Source organism: Brassica napus, chromosome C9 (genome assembly GCF_020379485.1).
Source record: "Brassica napus cultivar Da-Ae chromosome C9, Da-Ae, whole genome shotgun sequence".
NCBI classification, from domain to species: Eukaryota; Viridiplantae; Streptophyta; class Magnoliopsida; order Brassicales; family Brassicaceae; genus Brassica; species Brassica napus.
The window spans coordinates 40,183,504-40,192,088 of NC_063452.1; positions in this window are offsets into that span (position 1 = coordinate 40,183,504).

Here is an 8,585-nt window from a genome sequence, read left to right on the forward strand (position 1 = left end):
CCCGATCCCAGAGCCTGTTCCTGCTCGCGAATAAAATCCTAAAGTCCCTTACCCTGTTCCAGCAAAGGCTACTCGTAAGGACCGAGAGGAGATGAAGTGCAGAAAGATGGTGGAGGACCTAACCATCCGACTCCCCTTGATGGATGCGATCCAGATGATGCCCTCCATGCGCAGCTTTATGAAGGAATTGATCTCAGGAAAAATATCAGAGGAGAGCGAATTCATGACTGTCTCAAAGGAGTGCAGCGCCGTGCTTTAGAATAGGCAGATAAAGAAGCGAGGAGACCCTGGCAAATTCGTCCTCTCTATCCAGATTGGGAAGACAATTTTCTCATGCTCCATGGTTGATCTGGGATCCAGCGTAAACCTCATGCCTTACTCTGTAGCACGATCTCTGGGATACACGCATTTCAAACCAACTAAGATATCCTTGGTGTTCGCGGATAGATCAGTTAAGTCCCCGGTTAGTATTCTAGAGGATCTCCAAGTAAAAGTTGGGAACACCTCTGTTCCAGCAGACTTCGTAGTTCTAGAGCTGGAAGAGGAATCCAAAGATCCTCTCATCTTAGGAAGACCGTTCCTATGTACTGTTGGAGCCATCATTGATGTGCGGCAAGGTAAGATTGATCTCAATCTGGGGGACATAGTCATGCAGTTCGAGATGGATGAGCTGCTGAAGAAGCCGATGCTTGATGGACAGACCTTCGAGGTGGATGAAGGGATTGATCCGCTGCAACATCACGACGGGATGATCGAGGAGATTCTTATAGAAGATTCACTTGAGCTTGCACTAGTAAGAGCTGAGTCCGAGAAGAGTGTCAAGAACATTGACGCAGACGGGTATTCTAAGATGCTTGACTCCGGAAGGAGTATGGGAAGAATGGTGGCGAGTCTAAGTCTGGGGGAAGAAAGCAACAAGGACGAAAACACTCCAACTGGAGCGACCCCTTTACCGAACTCGCTTGTTCCACCGAACCTACCTGATGATCCCTGGAGCAAGTTGAAGGCTCCCAAGGTTGAGCTAAAACCCCTTCCCAAGGGGCTCAGGTACGCTTTCTTAGGTCCGAATTCCACTTACCCAGTCATTGTGAACGCTGAACTCAATAATGTGGAAACTGCATTGCTTTTGTGTTAGCTTAGGAAGTATCGTAAGGCATTAGGATATTCACTAGCTGACATACCTGGCATCTCAACTAATTTATGCATGCATAGAATACACCTAGAAGATGAATCAATGACTTCTTTTGAACATCAGAGGAGCTTAAACCCGAATCTAAAAGATGTTGTTAAGAAAGAGATAATGAAACTTCTTGAAGCTGGTGTGATCTATGACATATCTGATAGTAAGTGGGTTAGCCCTGTTCATGTAGTACCTAAGAAAGGTGGGATCACTGTTATCACAAATGAAAAGAATGAATTGATCCCTACTAGAATAGTGACAGGACATCGCATGTGCATTGATTTCAGAAAATTAAATGCAGCCACTAGAAATGATCACTTTCCACTTCCCTTCATTGATCAAATGCTTGAGAGATTGGCCAACCACCCATATTACTGCTTTTTAGATGGTTATTCAGGTTTCTTTCAGATCCCTTTCCATCCGGACGATCAGGAGAAGACGACATTCACATGCCCATACGGAACGTATGCATACAGGAGAATTCCATTCGGCCTGTGCAATGCGCCAACAACATTTCAGCGCTGCATGATGTCGATCTTTACTGACCTGATTGAAGACATTATGGAGGTTTTCATGGACGATTTCAGTGTCTATGGAAGCTCCTTTAGTGTCTGTTTGTCAAACTTGTGCAGGGTACTCAAAAGGTGTGAGGAGAAACATCTGGTGCTCAATTGGGAGAAGTGCCACTTCATGGTCAGAGATGGGATTGTTCTAAGGCATAAGATCTCCGAGAAAGGCATTGAGGTAGATAAGACAAAGGTCAAGGTGATGATGAGCTTGCAGCACCAACAACTGTGAAAGCTATCAGAAGCTTCTTGGGTCACGCAGGGTTTTACAGGAGGTTCATTCAGGATTTCTCAAAAATAGCGAGACCACTCACCAGACTGCTCTGCAAGGAGATCAAGTTTGATTTCGACAGCGAGTGCTTAGCTGCGTTCCATACGATCAAATGAGCTCTAGTCAACGCACCTGTTGTACAACCGCCAGACTGGGATCTCCCTTTTGAGATCATGACTGATGCTAGCGATTTTGCAGTTGGAGCAGTCCTTGGGCAGCGCAAGGATAAGACACTTCATGTGATCTATTACGCAAGCAAAACCATGGATGAAGCTCAATGCAGATACACTACGACTGAGAAGGAACTCCTGGGTATTGTTTTTGCATTCGAGAAGTTAAGATCCTACCTGGTGGGATCAAAGGTGATTGTGCACATAGACCATGCTGCTCTTAAGTACTTGCTCACAAAGAAGGATGCAAAACCGAGGTTGTTGAGGTGGATTCTTCTTCTCCAAGAATTTGATCTCGAGATAAAAGACAAAAAGGGAGTCAAGAATGGGGTTGCAGACCACTTGTCCAGAATGAAGATTGAGGACGACACAGCTCTTGATGAAGAACACACAGTGGAACACGTCAACACGATTGGTCTGCGCTTCGCGGAACAACCCCTGAGCATAACATCCGATTGTTCTCGCGTACCGGAACAACCAGTAGCCGCGATCCAAAAGCAGCACTCTCACCTCCCCTGGATTGCTGAGATTGCGAACTTCCTAGCTGCTGAAAAGGAACAACTTAAGTTCACTGGAAACAAAAAGAGGAAATTCTGAAGAGAGGCGAGGCAGTATGTTTGGGATGAACCGTACTTGTACAAACATTGCAAGGATGGCATATTCAGAAGGTGTGTTCCAGAGGCAGATATTCCAAGGATTCTACATCATTGCCATGGTTCCTCCTATGCAGGCCACTTCGCCACATTCAAAACGGTTTCCAAAATCCTCCAAGCAGGTTTCTGGTGGCCAACTATGTTCAGAGATGCTCACGCCTACATAGCTTTATGCGATGCATGCCAGCGACTTGGGAACATCAACAAAAGGAATGAAATGCCTCAGAATTACATTTTAGAAGTTGAGGTGTTCGACTGTTGGGGAGTCGACTTCATGGGACCATTCCCTCCGTCCTTCAAGAAGGAGTACATTCTGGTCGCCGTTGACTATGTCTCCAAGTGGGTAGAAGCAGTGGTGAGTCCCACTAATGATGCAAAAGTGGTGATTAAGATGTTCAGCTCCATCATCTTTCCGAGATTTGGGGTGCCTAGAGTGGTCATTAGCGTTGGCGGAACACACTACATCAACAAGGCATGTCAGGGCCTGTTGAAGAAGAATGGGGTGAAACACAAGGTGGCTACCGATTATCACCCCCAGACGAGTGGACAGGTTGAAGTTTCCAACAGGGAAGTCAAGAACATTCTTTTGAAAACTATCAATACCTCGCGCAAAGACTGGTCGTTTAAGCTGGACGATGCTGTCTGGGCCTACAGAACAGCCTACAAAACGTCGCTAGGGACCACCCCCTATCACCTGGTCTACGGTAAGGCTTGTCATCTTCCTGTCGAGCTTGAATACAAGGCTGCATGGGCGGTCAAGTTACTGAATTTCGACATCAAGCCAGCAACTGAGAGGTGCATGATCCAAGTCCATGAGCTGGAAGAGATAAGGCACCTTGCCTATGAGAGTTCCAAAACTTATAAGGAGAAGACCAAAGCCTACCATGACAAGCGAATCATTGCCAGACGTTTCGAACCAAACGATAAGGTCTTGCTCTTCAACTCCAGACTTAGGTTGTTCCCAGGCAAGCTGAAATCTAGATGGTCCGGATCCTTCACCATTAAGGAAGTCCGCCCTTACGGAGCTGTTATGTTGCTGGACAGAAAGGGACGTCAATGGTCAGTGCATCAAGCATTACTTTGCTCACTCCACTATCGCAGAGGGAAGAAATTCCCCTAAGCGATCCCCCATCAGCCTGATCGGCTGAGCCAAGTCAAGCTAATGACTTTAACTAAGCGCTTGGTGGGAGGCAATCCACTGATGAGTGTATATATTGTTTTCTATAGTCTATTTTATTTCTTTTCAGATTTAGTTTGCATGTCAAAAAGAAGAAAAACCGAACACTTCAGTCAGAACAACCGAAGGACTGTTCTTCTGGTGGAACAACCCATCGCCTGTTCCAGGTAAGTGTTCCGGACCCAAAAACAATAAAAAAAAATAATAAAAAAAGAGAGTGAGATAATGGAGAGCGGTTAGGGTTTCGCCTATTTAAGGCCCCACCCTTCCAGTTTCCCCTTTCACTCAGCCATACACTCATCTTTCTCTTGCGATTTTGAAGCCATCACCAAAACTTAAATTCTCACTCTTTTTAAATGATTCTTGCTTCTAATACAATTGGATTTTCGAGTTCTCTCTGTTTTTGCAGTCCATTTGCTTTGATTATCACGGTAAGAGGCTCGGCAATCAAAATACAATCGCGATTTCGGTTTGAAAAGCTCACCCTTCTAAACCGCTTTGATAGTTATTTTCTTGTTAGAAATAGCTTGATCCGAAATTCCCTTTTGCTGTTAGGGTTGATTTTAGAAGTTGAACTTTTGTCTCTTAGCCCTAGAGAATCGCGGTTTCATTTCCCCTTTGTTTGAGCAAGTTCCGATTTAGACAAAATGTTGCATCTTGATATACATTGCTCATATGAATTGTGATTGTGAAAAGTTGAAATGGTCTGGTTTGGCGAGTTGATGTTCAGGTTTGTTGAAGGCGGGTTGCTTAGAAGGGAAAATGAATAGTTCCTAAAAGAGGATTAGTTTGAATCCTTTTCTTCTTTGTAACCGAGGATGGAACTAATGAAAAACTTTTGTTTGCCTTGCAGATGCCTCCACGCACCAAGCAATCAGCCAATAGAAAAAAAGAAGACGAACAACACGCCCCCACAACGAGCACAACAACCAACCTCCGCCTCTTACCCATGGCCGCGAGATTAGGAGGACGAGCCAATCAATCTCGATGACCCTATGCTTTTAGATTTCAATTGCGAAGGGTGGGAAAAGGAGACAGCTAGTCGGTACAACACTCTCCTCAAGGCCGAGATAGTACCTACCCATTTTTGCCACGCCGAGACTCTCGTTGAGCTCGGTATCGACGAGGATGTGTTCGAGACGCTGCAAGCGATGGGGATCGCTCCCCTTTGTTACGCTACGCATGAGCTCTACCCTGACCTTGTCCGCCAAATGCTCGCCACTGCCACCATCAGCTATGAGGACTTCTCTACTCCTTCCTACGCCAACTGCTCCTTTTCATTCTTGGCTGATGGGGAGTATTGCTCACTGTCCCTCGACAAACTCAACGAAATCTATGAGATCGCGAATGAGCCGAGAGGGGTAGAAGTGGCAAAAAAGTTCGCCCCATCAAACACCTTCTGGGACTTCATCGCGAATGGGAACTTCACACCTGGCAAAGCCTACCAGTCGCAGATCAGGAACCCAACACTTAGAATAATTGTAAAGATCATTTCAAACCTCCTGTTCGCCAAGGATCAGACTTCCAAAGTGAGAAACGGGGAGCTGCAAACCCTGTATGCAGGTATTGAGGATGAGACCCGCCCTTCAGGGTCTGGCATTCAAATTCAGAAGGTCACGACGAACCCAGGCTTTCATTTCATCACCATGCTTTACGAGAGGAGGCTCTGCCTGATGCACGACACGAACAAGAAGAACAGAAGCGGTAGCTTGCTCACGCCGCTCTTCAAGCATTTCGGCATTGATCTCAGCAAATACAAGGTGAACACGGAGATTCAGTACCTCGACATCAAGTACCTTATGGCGTGCCACATCATGCGAGATGAGGGTACCTACAGCTTCTTCGACAAGGAGGGTACCCAACTGTTCACCAAGCTGCCTCACCCCGAGATCACCAGGCTCAGCGTGTTCGACAACATCCGCTTCTCCCACCACCTGAGCTCCTATGCACTGATCCTCGTGCTGCTGCACCTGACGCGGATATGGAGGATTTCGAGGACATTACCCCTGAAGCTGACCCATCATACGACCCCAGAGAGCTGGCGGATGTGACAGATGATCAGGCTTACCGATACTCGATGGTTGACTCGCAGCGGAAGAACAACAGTCTCGTGCGGAGGATACTCCATCTCGTTACCAGCGGCTGCATTGGCGGAAGTAACCAGTGACAGCCACCAGCAGAGCAGACTCCACGATCGCACCGTCCAGGAAAGGCGCCTATGGGAACATGCACTTCAACTGAGGAGGTTCATCGCTCGCGCAACAGATGTTCGTTTGATCCGGCCGAGAGCGGCGAGTCCGACTGAGTCCGCAAGGACAATTTCTATCCATTATTCTATCCATCTGAACTCTTTATTTTTATGCTTTGTGTTGTTATTTGGCTGACCTCTATTTGGTTTCACACCAGGGATGGTGTAAATTAAGTCTTGGGGAAGCACTTGTTGTGTGCTGATACTCTACGTCTTTATTTCTGAGTCAGTCCCTATGTCATTTGGATGTTTTATTGAGTCAGTTTAGGATCGAGTCAGCTAAAACTCTTGTGGGAATTAGAACCTTGTCTTGTGATAATCTTTTAACCACCTCGTGCTCTAACTTTCTTATCCAGTGACCTTAGCAGTGATGAAAGACCCACACTTGGACCTGGAACATCCCTGACTTATCTCATTTGATTCTCCAGAAGCTCTCAACCGATCAGGTTACACTGGGTAGACTCAACTCCACCTAACTTGAACCTAATCTTGACTTAAATTCTTCTTGTTATGGGCACTACATCAGGGAAACGAGACTTACATTCATGACTTCTTACTCCTTTTACCAATCTTGCTGATCCTGAGTGGCTAGCTCATCTTTAGCTAGTTCCCACCTTGCGCCTAAGTCTTTATTTTTACCCTCATGCACTCTTTTTTTTTTTCAGTGTCATATGTGCAGATATGTGCAAAAGGGTCGGAGAGGAAAGGATCGACGCAGCCTCTTACTCGTTAATGCCATACACTCAGAGAAGAGAGATCAAGCATGAAGAGAACAGTCGATGAGACCATGATCTAACAAGAGAACAGTCTATGAGTGCATGTTCTAACCAGAGGAACAATGGCGACCAGTGAGAAACAAAAGAATAGACCACCAGTGGCTGCGAAGCATTCATTATGTTGCCTCTCCCTCGCAACCCCATCACCTTGTATGTATATATATATATATATAAACACACGCCACTGGGAAGGATGAGCAAGGAGTTGGTACCAATTTTTGAGGAGTAGGCAAAGGAAGTCAAGAACCGAAGAACAGTCCCACGGTTGATCCGAAGGAGAGAACAACTGCACCCGTGAAGCAGAAACGAGTAAGGGCTGTGGACATCAATGGATCCGTTCTCTCCTACTATTTTGCGCGATATCCTGCATCCACTTAAATTTGGTATCCCCTAAACACTCTTAGCTCCACCATGAAATAGTTTGTTCCTTACCTAGCCCGTCTATCCTGAATAGTGTCTGTGATGAGAAGCTCACGCTGTTCTTAATTGAATTTAAGGAGTTTTGTCTCGATAGTGTACCCTTTTTCAGGTATGAGATACAGAGTATGGAACTGATTTTCGAACAGCGATCGTGGGTGTTCTGGTAAGGGTGTGTGGTCTGAGTCTACAGATTGTATGGTTCAGAGATGTGTGGTAAGAGTATGGTTATTGAGATCAAGCGAGTTTCCACTCTTTCAAACCTTTCTCCCTATTCTTGAGGCTTGGCTTTGTTCGAGGACAAACAAGGATCTAAGTCTGGGGGAATTGATATATGGTGTTCTTAATAGCATTATATGTGTTCTTTGAGTTAATTCTTAGTCCTAATTCGTGCTTATTTGATATCATTCCAGGTTTGGAGCAGGTGAAAGAGTAAAGAAGAGAGTGCCATGAAGAAAGAAGTCATTTTGGAATATCTAACGCAGAACAGCCTGTCGGATCAATCCGAAGGTTGTTCCCAAAAAGAGCAAGTGACTGACTATTCCCGACTATTAAGGAAACCTCCAAGATTTCAGGGGTTTTCCCTAGATTTTCTCTACTTTCTCAGCTGCCGGCGCCTTCATATAAAAAGCCTATGCTATCATTTCTAATTCCTTACACGAGTTTAACAAGAGACCTAGAACTATTTTGGATTTAGCAACTTGTAAGGGAGAAGGCTTCATCTCTCATTTTTGTGGGAACCGAAATTCGCACTGTCGATTTCCGTTTAAATAGGGAAACCAGGAAAACCTTAATTTCCCAGAGGTCCCGGATATCTGCTAATACCACACGCCAAGCAATCAGAACACAAGAATATCAACGATAAAGTATAAGAAATCGAAAAGAGAGCAAAGTAGATCTATTCCGAATTCGTGTTTGAGCGTGACAACAAGTTAGGAGCCTGGGCTACGAGAGCTGTCGGCGAGATTCCTAGTTCTAAAACCCTAAGACGGCAATAACCTAGTTGAGTCGCAGCTCGAATAACAAAAACGGAAATATGTCTAATTGCTCTAAGTACTAAGTTTACTCTGAGAAAAATCCCCCCCATGCCTCTCGCCTAGGACTCCTTATATACTGGCTCCTAGGTC